Raw genomic sequence first — 18,318 nt, 5'->3', positions numbered from 1 at the left:
GTTGTATTGTAAAATGAGGTATTTTATTTTATGTTTTATTATTATTGTGTTAAATTGTATTATGTATTATTATTGTATTGTGTGTAAAATTGTATATGTGTTGTAAAATTGTATTGTGTATTGTAAATTTTATTGTGTATTGGTTATCATTTTATTGTGTATTGTTAATATTGTATATACCACTGCCACCGGGTGCTTGCCCACTTGCAGTGTAAATACATACATACATACAATTAAAACCATTAAACAAGGGTAGAGTAAAACTAATTCATAGGACTCACCTTAACTGCTGTCGTAGATGGTGTTGAAGATCTGGATTTATTTGTAGAGAAACTCCATGCGCCTAGTTTTGAGCGATGCAAACTTATCAATAACTATTACTGAAGTTTCTAATGTTAACAAGTTTTTTTCCTCCCCCCCCCCCCCGCTGCCAACATAGTCCATGTACTTAATCGGTTTTCTGTCATGGTGTTACGGAGGAATGTTTTAATTCTCTTTTCATTTAATACACTCACAATTTCACACACGCCCGTCTCCAAACTTCAAGTACTGTATTACTGTTTAACTTTCAATATGCACCAATGCAGCTTGTATTTTCCTTATTTTTCTGAACAAAAGACAACAGAATCAGCCCCCGTGCGTAACGGTATTTTGAAAAAGAGTAAAGAGAGAAAACGAGGAAAGAGGGAGAAAGGAACACGATACCAGACCCAAGAAAGATGGAGCATCTCTTTCTCTGTCACTAGCACGTTAAGACTTGTGCGAGCCAGAGCTATTGTAACCATTGTAACAAACCAGAAAATATTCTCGCCTCAGGTTATTTCACCCTGCTAGAGAAAAATTGTGCGAGCTGCTGTCAACGTGTCCAATGGAGATTTAAAGACACACGTCACACGAACGGGACATTCTCTCGAGACAAAAAAATGTAGGAACGTCATTGCACATTGGAAAGTAACAGGTGTATCTGTAATAATATTAATACAGTAATACGTACGATTATTGTTGGTTTTTAAGGTGTTCACATGCTCCTGTGCTCATATAGAGGAACCGCCGCTGCATGTAAGAATAATAACGATTACAGAAAAATAGACGAGTCAAATTGAAATGTGAACTAGGAGCTTAAATTTAAGAAATAATAAATTTGTACATAACTTATATTGTAACAATCACACACTAACGGATAGAAAGAGGGAGGGGATTATGATATTCCGTATAAATGATTTTTCAGAATCGCCACAGACCCTTTAATGCTAGAAGTAATTATTTTTGGAATGATGTCATGGATTCCAAATGTTTTGATAGTGTTTACAGTTGATCGTGGGATGGTGCCCCTCCCTCCGATCATTAAACCATGTACTTCTCAGGTGCCTTCCATCTGATATTTTTCTCGAAAATACGGAATAGTAGGCTCATAAATTTGTTGACCTCAGATGGCTGGGTCTGGCTCATCTCAAATCTAACAGTTGGGTCCAGTATAAAGCCTTTACTATTATTCTTGTCTAGAGCCACGATGTCCGCTCTTCTAATTCCGCCGCCTTCAGACGCAAGGCAGTGCACCTCTTCATGGACCTCGAAGGATCTTTTTCTAAGGGATTGTGCTATTAGTTTTTGGATGTTGTGACGGCGTGAATTTCTCAGGAGTTCTCCATGCTGACAGGATCCTAGGATGTGTGGTAAGGTTTCAATCTCGTTGCAGTATCTGCAACGGAAACCGTCCAAGGATCTCCCATGAAGACTTCTCACTGGTGCTACGTTAGCATTCATCTTAATTGCGTCCCGCCATTCAGAGGAAGACAGACCCTCCTTAGAAAAAATCCATTTATTTCCGGGAGTATATTCTTGAAATAAAATAACACCTTTTCCTTTATGTGGAAGCGCACACCATTTGTCGTACTCTTGTTTCCTAAGATTTTGTCGTAGTTTATGGACATTGATGTTACTTATATCCAGATCTTCAGGTGGAATTTTTAACTTCCTTGAACAAACTTTCTTTTCTGCTGCTATGTTCCTTGTAGAATCGACAAGAGGATTCGAGGTTCTCAATAACAATAACAAAAATCCGTGTTTTATAGTAAGGTGAGCCAGGTTTCATCTGGGTTCTAGTATTCCGACCCAGAGGCGTCTCTTGTAAGCCTAATTATTGGCAGCATAAAGAACTGAACTGTGCAAGTGATTCGAAATTTAAATATGGAATTTTGCTAAAGATTCACACATTATTTTGTGGCGCACTGGTCCGTAATTGCATAAATTAAATATTTTTGATAAGAGAAGTCAAACAAGTCACTCAGCTGAGTGCACTCCTAGTATAATGGCAGTTGACATTGGACATATACAGGGACATCATTTTATTTTTACTTCAATTTTTATTGTACCTGAGTTTTTGAATGTACTTCACTCCCACCCCTTCTACTAATGAAGTTCAACCGTCTTCCACACAGATCCAAGACCGCATATACAGTCATAATAGCTTTACCGTCACAGTACGTTCCAAAAATATGTTCGCGTTTTCCAATGACGAAAGAGCTTTCAATATTGCATCATTTTCGCACGGGTACTGTCGTCCATTTACCTACGTCGTATTCCGGTTTTCCCCACCAGCTTCTATTTGCCTCTCTGTAAAGGCTGGTGGCTGGGCTGTCTTAGCTCTTTTCTGAGAACATTAATTTCTGTTAGGAATTGGACATCTACGTAATATTATACCCATACAACTGTTTAAAATAACTTAAATAAAAGGGCCTCGTTAATCCATGGCACATGATCTGGACATTACGAACTGTAGACGAGAAAGTAGACTTATTCAATACGTTAATACTTCAACTTTATGACAAACACGCACCATTAAAGACCAAACGTACCAGAAGAAACCCAGCCCCTTGGATGACGACTGAAATACGTAGCCTGATGTCCGAACGCGACTTAGCTTATAGAAAATACACCCGCAACAAAAACGACGAATATTTTAACTCCTATAAACACCTAAGAAATAGAACGACTCAACTAATAAGAAACGCTAAACTGAAATACTCCTACAAACTTATAGAACCCAACACAACCCCTTCCGAATTATGGAAAAATCTGAAGGTTATTGGACTTGGAAGGGCTAGTAAACAAGCAGACATTTCCATCCCACTTGACCGCTTGAACGAACACTTTGTAAAGGACCCGAGCTTGAACGAGACAACGAAACAGGACACAGTTTTGCCTGACTCAGTTCCCCCAACTCGAGACAAATTCTATTTTACCGACGTCACTCCCATTGACGTAATGAAAGCCATCCGACGCATCAAGACAAAAGCCCAAGGGCCGGACAACATTAGCATAATACTTATACAGAAAATACAAGAGATAGTAATACCTACGATTGCACATATATTCAATAGTTCCTTAATCACTTCAACTTTCCCTAAAATATGGAAGCAAGCTTTCGTTCTTCCTCTTCCAAAAGTGAAAGATCCCACCGACCCGAACGACTATAGACCAATCAGTATCCTGCCAGCCATTTCAAAAGCACTGGAAAGAATCGTACACAGACAAATTACTACCTACATGAACGAACACAAACTATTCGACGAGTATCAGTCAGGTTTCAGAGCTGGACACAACACAAGCACTGCTGTACTTAAAGTGACCGAAGACATTCGTGAAGCAATCGACTCTAATGAAGTAACAATACTAACACTTCTTGACCTTAGCAAAGCTTTCAACTCGCGTAAATTTTGACCTGCTCACGCATAAATTGAGAAATATGTATTTGTCAGAGACTGCTGTGAGTTGGTGCGAATCCTACTTACGGCAAAGACAACAATGTGTTGTATCTGGGAATCGAAGCTCCTCCTGGCTTGACATAACATCAGGTATACCACAGGGGTCGGTACTCGGACCATTGTTGTTCACAATATATGTCAATGATATTACATCTCTTGTAAGGCATTGTAACTATCACTTGTATGCTGACGACCTTCAATGCTACATCTCTTCCCGCTTAGACCAAGTAAATGACGCTATAGATAAATTGAACGAAGACATTGACTCGATTGTGACATGGACAAAGAAACTCCGTCTTAAAATCAATCCTGGAAAGACACAAGCAATTATATTAGGACACAAACGGCAAACCGACGCTGTAAAACACCTCGACATTTCCGCTGTTAAAGTAAGTACAGTGCATATCCCTTTCAGTTCTTCAGTAAAAAATCTTGGCATTCACATGGATAATAATCTCAACTGGGACATGCAAATCACAGAAACCTGCAGAAAAGTATATTCTATTATCCATGTGCTGAAAAGGATAAATGTTCATCTCCCCTCTTGCTTAAAAAAGTCCCTTGTGCAGACACTTGCATTTCCCTATTTCGACTATGCGGACATTTTACTGACTGACCTCTCCAGCGACAACAAAATGAAACTTCAACGTGCTCATAATTTGTGTGTACGTTTTGTAAGCAATGTTCGTAAATATGATCATATTACCCCATCCCTGGAAGCAATAGGTTGGCTTAAACTAGATAAGAAAAGAAATTTACATTCACTTCTCTTTCTCTTCGAAATCTTGAACTCTTCTATTCCTTCGTACATGTCGTCTCGCTTCACTTACCTTTCTTCCCACCATAATCTGAACACACGCTCTCGTCATGAAACAATACTAACAATACCATCCCATCGCACCTCCTCATACTCATCTTCTTTCACAATAGCCCTGCCAAGACTCTGGAATTCGCTACCTGCTAGCATCAGGGACTGTCGAAATAAAATTGAATTCAAACGAAAACTTACTAGGCACTTGGTCAGTAATTGATTACTTGTAAATAGTTTCTTTAATCTATCACAAAATATTTCAATATTCAGTAATTTCATCACTATAAAATTTTGTTATTCTAGATTTAATTTGTAATTCAGTAAATATAAAATATTCGTTGTTTCTCTATGATAAATTATCTAGCTTTAATTATTCAGGTAATCTTTTCGTACTTTAATTTTATTCTAACTGTAAATTTAATACTCATTGTAATGTTATTTGTAATTGTAATTGTAAATTTAATACTAATTGTAATTTTATTGTTGATATTGTAGTTGGAATCTCCTGGTAGAGGGGCAGAGAAGGCCTGACGGCCTTATCTCTACCAGGTTAAATAAATAAATACTAATACTACTATTTAACTGTCACGTGATTTCCTCCCTTTCTACGATCCTGCGACATAACCACTTGGACGGACAGTAGATAGCATATCTGAGTAATTTTATCTTTTCGGATCAAGGAGAAGTGAAGATTGAATTTACAGTACGTAAGGTACTCTTTTACAGAGTGGGTACAGAATTATTTCAACATGAGTTACTAGTACGAAGGACGAATCTGGTAATTGGAATTACATACATTAGAACTGAAGCCTGTATCGAAATGAACCGCCACCATTTTCAAAAATGTGTTTAAATATCCATATTATGATTATTTTTCAATTTTACTTCATTTTCTATAGTGTACGCTAATGTGCTATAGACACTATAATATACACTGCATAATGAATACGTCCGTATGGACAGCTCAGTTCGTGAGTAAAAACACTCGTTTTTAATACTGTACTGTACTCTGATTAAACAAAAACCCAATGAAAATTATCAAACTCAAAAGCGTGATATTTCATAGTTTATGTAAATGGATGAATTACTTTTGTTCCCTCCTATACCTAGTAAAGTGATTTGTTTGTATATTACCCATCGAATTCCAGTCGTGGAAGGGGATAGCAACCGATGATTCAAAGGTATAGCCAGGTTAATATCAGAAATGTTAGTAAAAATAAAATGATGTCCCTGTACGTCAACGTCAACTTGGAGTCAGGCCACAAAGGGAAACATTGAAGGAGGAGGTTTCGGTCCGGTACTATGGATTGAATTCGGCGTAGCTCAGTGGTCAGAGCGCTTGGTACGTAGAACCAAAGATCCGGGTTCGATCCCCGGCGCCGGAGCGAATTTTTCTCCTCAAATATTAATTGTCAATATTACAGATACTATTCTGTAGGACAAATTAATAAATCTATAATATTCTCATAGCTGCAGTGCATATATTTGTACAGATTACTGTACACGTAACTGCGGAATCCCGGCCAAACAAGTCACTCAGCTGAGTGCGCTCCTAGTATAATGGCGGTTGACATTGGACATATAAGTCAACATATATGCCTAACTTGGAGTCAGGCCACAAAGGGAAACATTGAAGGAGGAGGGTTCGGTCCGGTACTATGGATTGAATTCGGCGTAGCTCAGTGGTCAGAGCACTTGGTACGTAGAACCAAAGACCCGAGTTCGATCCCCGGCGCCGGAGCGAATTTTTCTCCTCAAATATTAATTGTCAATATTACAGATATTATTCTGTAGGACAAATTAATAAATAAATAATATTTTTGATAAGAGTTTTAAGTTAGAAATTCGCTTTGTGTTTATATGTCTTGTATTGCGTGTTTTGTTTTGGTATCTAGGGACTGCAGCGTATAGATAATTATACAGTATGGACACTTCGCGTCAGTACCTTTGATGTAGCAGGACTGATTTCAATGACCTTCAAACCAGTTTGAGCATGAGATTCTGCTTTCTACCAGGAGTTGGCACTGACATCACACCAGCTAGCAGTCGACACAACGGAAATATAACACACATAATTAATACATCTAGGTACATTATATACTCAAAATAAATTAGACCGATGAAATAATAAATCCGTCATTAACTGTAATGTCTAGACTCTAGAGTTCCTTTATAATGAGAGTTGAGACGTCCACCCCATCAGCAATTAATATAATATGTAATAATTTGATAGCGCTGAAAATGGAAAAAAACAAAACTCCTACGAGAAGTAAAACCATATATCTATATTATATTGTATACAAATTTTAAACGAATTTGATACATAATTTTATAATATATTATATTATTTTATAATATAATTTATTACATATAAAATATAAAAAAATATTATTACAACTAGTTTGTCAACGAGAAATAAGGAAAAGCTGTTAACTTGAATTTATTTGAAGCAAAGCGTTACTGGATTATGCAATAAGGTAGGCGATGTTTGGATCCTGTGTCTCAACTCTGTACTCAATTATCTTAACGTGTGCGACTCTGGCGTGTGCTCGATTACACTAACCTCTAGCGCTTGAAAGTGGAACTAAACGCCGGCTCACAGAGAAACAAAACAGGAAAATTCACTCAGTGTCCATTCTGTATAACTAATCCCTATTCGCTGGGGACTGTGTATACTATTAAAAAAAAAAAGAATACGCAGAATAAAAATTATTCGTTGAGGAAAGCCATGTATGATGCTATTATTTCTTTGTTGCTAAATTACCAGTTTCTGAATATAATAAACAATGTTCTGTTATATTGGAAATGATGTCGGGATCTGTTGAAATCTAAATTTCTTCTGGAGTTGTTTTTAAAGCCAAAAAAAGCTGAAGATAAGTTGTTGCCAATTAAATAAATATAAGTACAACTAACAAAAGACGTATTTTTTTTGGCCCTAGGGCCTATAAAAGTTTTTATATAGGTTATATTACATATCGTATCCATAGAGAAATTGAACAGTATTATGGATTAGTGCCACAGTCTACTATATACAGTCGCGAAGCTCAATATGTAGTAAAACTGCAAACATGGGTGGTTGCCCACCACTAGGATCGCTACTATCGCCTCATCATCGCAGATCTCTCTCCTAGTAGACGACAAAATATGTTACACTTTCGTTGTGTTCTTTTGGAAATATTAACACCTTCCTTCCATTATTAAAATATTAAATGCATAAAGTTAATTTATTATTTTAATGAAGTATATTAAATTCCACCATAAACTCGAAGATACCTGCAAGAAATAGGTTAATATTATTTTTGTTTGTGCAAAACGAACTGAAATGTACTATAATCGCTTCACTCATTCAAGATTATAGTGATAATTAACTATGAAACCAATAAATATTAATTTGCATTTCCCTTTACAACAATAATAATGGAAATATGAATTAATGGAGTAACTTACGTATACCGGTACTTGTAGTGTAGGCTTACGTAGTTAACAAAGTGGGATGAGGTTAAGCAATAATAATCACACCAGAATTGGAAATAAAACGTGATCAATAAATTTTATTGTAACAGACTTTTTCTACGTGTCTAGTAAAGTAACAAATAAAAATAACAACATAATTAACAGCTATGATTAAAAACATCCTTTAAAAAAAAAGTAGGCCTAAGCAATAATAATCCCACCAGAACTGAAAATAAAACGTGATCAATAAATTTCATTAAAACAAACATAATTTTTCTACGTCTCTGATAAAATATAATTATTCCAATTATTGTATTTTAGCCATTAAGATTTTCATTACACCAATAACGAACATTTCACAAGTATCAATGTGAAATACGCAACGAGCTAGCACTCGATGGAAATACGACACAGTCCAAAGTCGACCGTGGACAGTCTATTGTTTCTAGTTGCTAACCGCTTGGAGCGCTTTATCACGAGATTTGCAAAAAATCACCTCAAGCTTGGCGACTGTATATAGTAGACTGTGGTAGTGCGCCACAAAATAATTTATAATGAAAAATTGTGTCAGCTTCTTGATTATTATTCCAAATAATATATTTTTAGAGTCCTACTATTTGAGAGAAATATAGTGCATAAAAGCCTACAATAAAAATGCTATATGGAGTATGTATGACGTGAATGCAGTATTGGACAACTTTGAAGGATCACACATACATACGTACAGTAAGTTTGATTCAGAAAGAGACGGAGTAGTAAGGAAGGAGGACATTGTCAGAATAAATCTTCCAGAGGCCTTCGACATAAAACCACGCGGCAAGCTATAAACTTTACTCGGGTTGCAGCGTGATTGGCGTGCCCGCTTCAGTTTAGTGCTGTTTAGAAGATTAGATTTGTGACGGGCAGTCGATCAGGGAGAGTGCGTAAATTCTCTTTCCGTTCGGAGGCGTTTAAAAATAAAAGCAGGGACCTCACTGCCTTTTCTCTCGCCGACATCTGATAATATACAAAAATGGGCATGATTTTCGAAGCGCAAGTGATAGGATAAAAACTTATTTATGAATTCTTTGAGTAGATTTAGTGTTAGGCCTATAGCCTACTTTTAGGTATAGGTTACGTAGAAGTTCTTTGAGCTAAAAGGCAGATTGGTTAAAAATTTACGACTTTTTGCAGTTCGTTGGTGGAAATGGAAGTAATACTAAGATTTTGTGAATATTTTACTTACGTGAGTGTAGGTAAAAGATTACGGTTAAATAATTCCAAATTTTCGGTGTTGTTTTTACACACAAGCACACATACATACTAGGGTTGCCATATGCCACAGATTTCGCGGGTAGCTCGTGGTGTTACAGTTATAAGAGGAAAGTCTGGGCCGAAAAGATGGAAGTATCTACGCGATTTTGAATGCAGTCTGATAGAAATATGGAAAATTTAAATATTTATAGTTTGGGTTTAAACATATTAAACACTTTTTAATCTCTATTCACTCTCAATTTTAATTTTATTTTTGTCTGTATTGGAATCCCCTCCTGAGCACGAGTCTTACTCATTCAGGAGTGGGCTAGTTTATCTTTCATTGTATTTATTAACTTGTATTCATTTCAAACTTACTAGCAATAAATAAATAAATAAATAAATAAATAAATAAATAAATAAATAAATAAATAAATAAATAAGTAAGTAAGTAAGTAAGTAAGTAAGTAAGTAAATAAGTAAATAAGTAAATAAGTAAATAAATAAATAAATAAATAAATAAATAAATAAATAAGTAAATAAGTAAATAAATAAATAAATAAATAAATAAATAAATACATAAATAGGGAAATAAATAAATAAATAGAGAAATAAATAAAGAAATAGATAAATAAATACAGAAATAAATAAAGAAATAAAGAAAGAAATAAATAAAGAAATAAATAGAGAAATAAATAAAGAAATAGAGAAATAAATAGAGAAATAAATACAGAAATAAAGAAAGAAAGAAATAAAGAAATAAAGAAATAAATAAATAAATAAAGAAATAAATAAAGAAATAAATAAAGAAATAAATAAATAAAGTAATAAATAAATGAATAAATAAATAAATAAATATATATGTAAATAAATAAATTACTAATTAAATATATAAATAAATCATTAATTAAGTATATAAATGAATAAAGTGAAATATATGTACACAAAGAGATAAATAAATGAATGAATAAATAAATAGACAGATAAATATATAAATAGATAAATAAATGAAAGCAATAGCCTATATCAAATAAATAAGTAAATAAATAAATGAATGAATGAATAAATAAATATATAAATAAATAAATGACTAATTAAGTATATAAATAAATCAATAATTAAGTATATAAATGAATAAAGTGAAATATATGTAAACAAAGAGATAAATAAATAAATGAATGAATGAATAAATAGACAGATAAATATATAAATAGATAAATAAATGAAAGCAATAGCCTATAAGAAATAAATAAGTAAATAAATAAATGACTAATTAAGTATATAAATCACTAATTAAGTATATAAATGAATAAAGTGAAATATATGTACACAAAGAGATAAATAAATGAATGAATAAATAAATAGACAGATAAATATATAAATAGATAAATAAATGAAAGCAATAGCCTATATCAAATAAGTAAGTAAATAAATAAATGAATGAATGAATAAATAAATATATATATATATATATATAAATAAATGACTAATTAAGTATATAAATAAATCAATAATTAAGTATATAAATGAATAAAGTGAAATATATGTAAACAAAGAGATAAATAAATAAATGAATGAATGAATAAATAGACAGATAAATATATAAATAAATGAAAGCAATAGCCTATAAGAAATAAATAAGTAAATAAATAAATGAATGAATAAATAAATAAATAAGTATATAAATAAATAAATAAATAAATAAATGACTAATTAAGTATATAAATAAATCACTAATTAAATATATAAATGAATAAAGTGAAATATATGTACACAAAGAGATAAATAAATGAATGAATGAATAAATAGACAGATAAATATATAAATAGATAAATAAATGGAAGCAATAGCCTATAGGAAATGAATAAGTAAATAAATAAATGAATAAATAAATAAATAAATAAATAAATAAATAAATAAATAAATAAATAAATAAATAAATAAATAAATAAATAAATAAATAAATAAATAAATAAATAAATAAATAAATAAATAAATCAGTAAGTAAGTAAATAAGGAAATAAATAAATAAATAAATAAATAAATAAATAAAATTAATTAAATAAATAAATATGCACTTTAAGTTTTGTTTCAAATGTCTTATTTCACTTCACTTTTTTGCACAGTTAACAACTACGAGTAATAACATTTCTGAATTATTGGTTTCTGTGAGGCTCCTGCGCTTGTCGGTCATTATGTTTCTGTAGGCAAAGAATGACCTTTCTACATTGCAAGAAGTTACGGGTGCAAACTTGAATGAACCTTTTTCTTCTCTCTTTTTTTTTTTCTTTTCCTTCTTCATTTCTGATTTCTGAAACTAAAATCGAGAAACTTAGGTGTCCACTCAAAACCATTAAAACATGCATTTAAACTGAATATAATGTATATTATATGCATGATTAAGTTAAAAATTGCTTAAATATGCATTATGCATGTTTTCATCCCCAAAAAGGCCAAAACATGCAAATATGCACGGAAAAAGTACACATATTTGGAACCGAAAAATAATGAAATGGATAAGTATTAAGTTTGAGCTGTGTCCTATGTTCCTATAAAAACATGCATTTGCATGGAATTCTCGTCTTTAGTCATGACATACAGTCATGAATGGCCTGCCGCTAAAATAAATTGTAATAATGCAACTCTCCTGCCATATAAGAAGGTGATAGAAAAGATAAAGTGTATTATTTGAAGTGACCAACCCTGTTCATATTAAGTAAATAAGTGATACTGATGTGGTGTTTAAAGTAAATAATCTGTATTTAGTGTTAGTGTCCATATAACATACAGTATAAATTTCCTACAAAATTCGTACATTTCCTCTTGTTGATCGAATTGACGCGTCAGTCATTTCCTGATTTTATGTTTCTTCATTATGTTAACCCTAATACATACATACTTTTTTATTTGGTTATTTAACAACGCTGTATCTACTACGAGGTTATTTAAGGCCGATGGGATTGGTGATTTTATTTTTATTTTATTGGGTTATTTTACGACGCTGTATCAACATCTAGGTTATTTAGCGTCTGAATGAAATGAACGTGATAATGCCGGTGAAGTGAGTCCGGGGTCCAGCACCGAAAGTTACCCAGCATTTGCTTGTATTGGGTTGAGGGAAAACCCCGGAAAAAACCTCAACCAGGTAACTTGCCCTGACCGGGATATGAACCCGGGCCACCTGGTTTCGCAGCCAGACGCGCTGACCGTTACTCCACAGGTGTGGACGGATTGGTGACCGCGAGATGATATTTGACGAGATGAGGCCGAGGATTCGCAATAGATTACCTGACATTTGCCTTACGGTTGTAGGAGAAACTCGGAAAAAACCCAACCAGGTAATCAGCCCAAGCGGGAATCGAATCCGCGCCCGAACGCAACTCCGGATCGGGAGGAAAGCGCCTACAGGGTGATTCACAATAAACCGGGAACGGAAACTATAACGAGAACGAGAACGGAAATAATGTTAAAATATGTATATTTAAATGTGAGTATTCACAATTAACTATTGTGAATGCTCACATTTAAATACATTTATTTTAACATTATTTCCGTTCTCGTTCTCGTTGTCGTTTCCGTTCTCGGTTTATTGTGAACCAGCCTTTACCCGACAGAGCTATGCCGGTGGGATACATACATACATACATACATACATACATACATACATACATACATACATACATACATACATACGAGCTATTCCATCTCAAATCGACCGAAATATAGAGAAAATGGACCTTACAATTTCTAAATACAATGCAACTTTTATTTGTACGTAGAGAACTGTGATACAATGCTTTGTGCAAAGTTTGAGGCATTAGTGTTTAAATTAAAAATATTTAAATTTATCGTATTTTTAATAAAATTAGCAACTTTAAATGTTGTAGCTCCGAAACCCTTTCACCCAATGATCAAAATCATAGTTTATTTTGATGCTGAGAAATTAAAGTTTATATTGACATACGAGTATAAACAGTTTTTCTTACTTTTTATGGAAATGGAGAAATTTAGATTTTTCCTCATTAAGACGCCTTTTCCTAGGAAAGAATATAAAAAAAAATACATAGTTAGATTCCGCATTGAAAGTACAAATAAACATATTTTTTACTGGTGCACCGTTGATAAGAAAATATTGAAAATATCAAATAAAGAAAATAAATAGTACGCGCGTGAACTAACCAGCTGACTCTGAGACCGGAGCTAGCCGAGACAAGCAAGGCCAGGAGACAAACATGTGATGTTTCGTCTAGTAGCGCATAGCTGGGCTAGCTTTATCACAAGTTTTCATAAACACAGTAAAATGACGCCCAACGCTCGCTTATCATCATCTCTCAGCCAGTGCTTGCGGTACTGCGCCGTTCAAGTCTAGGCGTGTGAAAATAATTTATTTAATACCCTCGAAACTTATTGCCGAGCCACTAAGCAAACAATGCCGAATCCCTCTTAATAATGCAACGTTTTTTCTCAATATTTTTTTTTTACATTTTTACAAATTAGCAAAAAGCCTAAAAGTAAGTAAAATCAGATTATCTGTCTCTCTGTGTACAATAAAAAAATAAGGATTACTTCTTAACATAACCTACCAAATGTCAGCTTCAAAATAAACTCTCGTTCAATGTTCTGCAGTAAATGGTTCCAGAGTTCTAAGCGCTGAAAGAGGCTTATTTTTATAAAATACGCTAAATTTGTCGCTTAATAGGGAAAAAATTAGAGTATTAAAAAATGCGAGGTTTTTTTCTGATCGATTTCCTATGGAATAGCCCATACATACATACATAGTAAAAAATATAACAGTAGTAAATGGGTTTGTTACAGAGTTGAAGGTTATGTTTAGGTAACAAATTTAGAAGGTTTTGTTGGCTCACTGGCTGAGAAGAAACTCCTACTGAAGGATGCTCTGGGAGGAATGGTGAACGGGAAAAGAGTTCGGAGCTGAAAAAGATATCAGATGATAGACAACATTAAGATACATGGATCATAATCGGAGACAAAGGGGAACGCAGAAAATAGGAAAGATTGGAGAAAGTTGGGTTTGTAGTGAAAGACCTGCCCTTGGGTAGAACACTATGAATGAATGAATGAATGTATGTATGTAGTATGTAGCAACATTAGATGGAGTTGCTTCGTACACCTGTTAAAGTGAAGTAACTTTTTCTGCGCGCAGCCTCCATGTTGATGCTATCTGGCACATAAACCATTCGGTAAGCCTCCCCACAGTTGTTCTGAACTGGATGTCTTGTCTTGTCTCTCAAAGTCCCATCGATTTCTCGTGAGATTTGAGAACATTTTGCTGAAGTCAGTGCTCTATTCGAGGGCCTGATCCCCGCGTTTTCCAGTTCAGGGGGTCTCCAGTACCGCCCGTCGAGGGAGGAGGGGACAGTTGATCTGTTCGATACCCGCTCTCACATTCTTGACGGTTGTGGAGTGACATTGTTTCGTTACTATTCATTCTCTTTTCCATCTGTGTTAATCGTCGTCGTCGTCGTCGTCGTCGTCGTCGTCATCATCATCATCATCATCATCATCATCATCATCATCATCATCATCATCATCATGATATGTCCACTTCTTTATGTCCACAGACAAAATGTCCAGTTTCTTCTGTCCTTTACATTAAAGTCCATTAATTTATAGGTCCAGTTATTTAAAGTCCACTACACTAAAAGTCTTTTTGTAGTTGTGTCCACAGATGGTTTGTCCATAATTTAAGGAAAGACTCCACTGAAAATCATGAAAATTTTTCCAAATTTTTTTAGCTATTTCACTTATTCAGAATTTATATTTTCATACCCCAAATGGATTCAGCTCAATTCTGATTACAAATACTCGTATGTTTACACTTTTTAAATTAAGGCTGGAAGGGGGCGTGGAATTTAAAGAGCTGTCAAAATTGTTTTTCATCGAAGAATTCTTTTTTAAAATTTCTGATTACAAATCTAGTAACTATTTGTTGGCTCCCTGAAGTTACTAGATGAATGTAGCGGAGGAGAATATTAATTTATATAAATATTCATTTTATTTTCAAATCTATTTTTCTGTGTTCATTTTTGTTCATTCAACACCAACTTTCTTATGCCAAATATTAATCAATCTGGATGAAATTTTTACTGCAAGTATTTATGAGGTAGCTGCATATTTCTATGCATTTATTTTGTGAGAAATGCTGCTAGTTTATTTTATTAATATTTTTCTTAATGGTGCTAGTTTATTTTATTAATATTTTTCTTAAGAAAAATGCATAGAAACATGCAGCTACCTCATAAATACTTGCAGTAAAAATTTCATCCAGATTGATTAATATTTGGTATAAGAAAGTTGGTGTTGAATCAACAAAAATGAACACAAAAAAATAGATTTGAAAATAAAATGAATATTTATGTAAATTAATATACTCCTCCGCTACATTCATCTACTAACTTCAGGGAGCCAACAAAAAGTTACTAGATTTGTAATCAGAAATTTTAAAAGAGAATTCTTCTGTGAAAAACAATTTTGACAGCTCTTTAAATTCCACGTCCCCTTCCAGCCTTAATTTAAAAAGTGTAAACATACGAGTATTTGTAATAGAATTGAGCTAAATCCATTTGGGGAATGAAAATATAAATTCTGAATAAGTGAAATAGCTAAAAAAAATTTGGAATAATTTTTGTGATTTTCAGTGGAGTCTTCCCTTAAAAGATTCACAAATCTGAAGTAATAACCAATTTAAAAAAATGATCAGTTTGTCAGCATTTGGTTGACATTTGCATTAGTAACACACCTGGCATTGCAAATATCTCATTTCACACATCTCCGATAAATGAGAGGTCAGCGCAGCAGTGGTCTAACCACCCTCAATGCGAAAAATTAAATATTGAGCCGTCTGTTGATTTTGACGTGAAGTCCAATCCACCATTATATAGCTTGTTAGGAAGCATGTAATTTTTCTTCTAAAAAATCACTTATAAATAGACTTCGTTGAATTGCCACACGCAGCGTGCTATCAGGTTGCCGATGCACGGTAGTATAGAGGAGGTGAGCGACCGCCCGGTCTCGTAGTATAAGCAGTTCATGTTAAGAGATGTGACCGGTCCAAATAGATAGAGCAGCTACAGCTAATGTATACCTATGTAAGCACTTGTTTTTGCCTTACTGTGGTTGGAATAGTCAAAGCTTAACATCTGTTCAGTGCAGACAAGAATTCAATCAAACATACTACAATGAGTGTGTTGCTGTTACAAACAATTGCCCCTGGAATACCCTTACCCCCGCAGCCAGTCTTGACCCGTTGGGGAACGTGGTTGGATTCTGTTAATTATTATGCAGAACATTATGGCAAAATAATGGAGGTAATTGATGCATTGGATAGCACAGATAGTTCCGCTGTTGCAGCTGTAAAATCATTGCCTTCTGAACAGCTATTGGAAGATATTCTGTTCATTGATTCTAATTTTAAAATCGTGTCCAAAAGCATCATCCTGTTAGAATCGTCTAAACTACAATTCTCAGAAGCCCTTAATGTAGTGTATAAAGTATCACAAACTGTTATCCAAAATAACAATTCACTAATTTCAGAAAAAGTGAAATGTAAGTTGAGAAACATTATTGCTAAAAATTCTGCCTATTCACAACTTCGTATTATAAATGATGTACTATCAGGTCACGACAAGACGTCTGAAGTTGGTGTACTAAAAAGTAGTGACTTTCCGTTCTTCAAATATGCACGTATTACATCATGTGATGTTGAACGTACATTTCCCAATATAAAAAGTGTTTAAGTGACCATCGGAGGAGGTTCACTTTGCAGTCGCTCAAAATGTACGTAACTATTTACTGCAATACACATATTCAAGGATGATGTGAGTATATTACATTAAATTTTAAGAGTTAATATTTCTCACTGCAAAATAATTGTGTATTTACATGTTTAGACATTTGCTAATTCATTGATCATTCATTATATTTCTTGAATGCAGGATACAGGTTTTATTGTAACCGCAGTATACTGCTCAGTGTTTACATCAGAGGTATACTCTATCCTTTGCACGCCCCCTTCTCATACAGTCTATATCGCTTGCGCAGTAAACCTTGCGATTCTCGTGGCAATTCCACGAAGTCTACTTATAAATATACTGTATATTCTGTAACTTTAACTTGCTTTTTCTACATTTAAAAAAGTGGCTTAGACCACTGTTGCGCTGACCCCCTCAAATTCTAGTTTCATATTTACTTTTTGAATGATAGTGATAGAGTCTATCATATGAATAAGTATTTCTTATTCTGATTCCAAAAATTTACTTCATTTCTCTATTTATTTCCATCGAAACTTATTATGAGGTCATTATAGTTTAAACAAATAAACAGTGAACAGAAGATACGGTTACATCTAGTGATGCAGTATGTATTATGGACATTATAATTAATTGACAGTAAAAGTCATTGTATATAATATATATGGACAAAATTTATTGTGGACATATTTGTTTGTGGATTAAATGTCTATGAACGTTATGACAGTGGACAAAACGCTTGTGGACATAACATGATTATGGACATTTTTTTCTTTGGACTTGGTGGAAAATGGATATAACTGTAGTGGACCAATCATCCTGGAACCTATCATCATCATCATCATCATCATCATCATCATCATCATCATCATCATCATCATCATCATCATCACCATCATTATCATCATCATCATCACCATCACCACCATCATCATCACCATCACCACCATCATTATCATCATCACCATCACCACCATCATCATCATCATCATCACCATCACCATCATCATCATCACCATCATTATCATCATCATCATCATCACCATCACCACCATCACCATCACCATCACCACCATCATCATCACCATCACCACCATCATTATCATCATCACCATCACCACCATCATCATCATCACCATCACCATCATCATCACCATCACCACCATCACCATCACCATCACCACCATCATCATCACCATCATCATCACCATCACCACCATCATTATCATCATCACCATCACCACCATCACCATCACCACCATCACCATCATCACCATCACCATCATCA

This window comes from Periplaneta americana, chromosome 14 (genome assembly GCF_040183065.1).
Source record: "Periplaneta americana isolate PAMFEO1 chromosome 14, P.americana_PAMFEO1_priV1, whole genome shotgun sequence".
NCBI classification, from domain to species: domain Eukaryota; kingdom Metazoa; phylum Arthropoda; class Insecta; order Blattodea; family Blattidae; genus Periplaneta; species Periplaneta americana.
Note: the sequence above shows the minus strand (reverse complement) of the source record.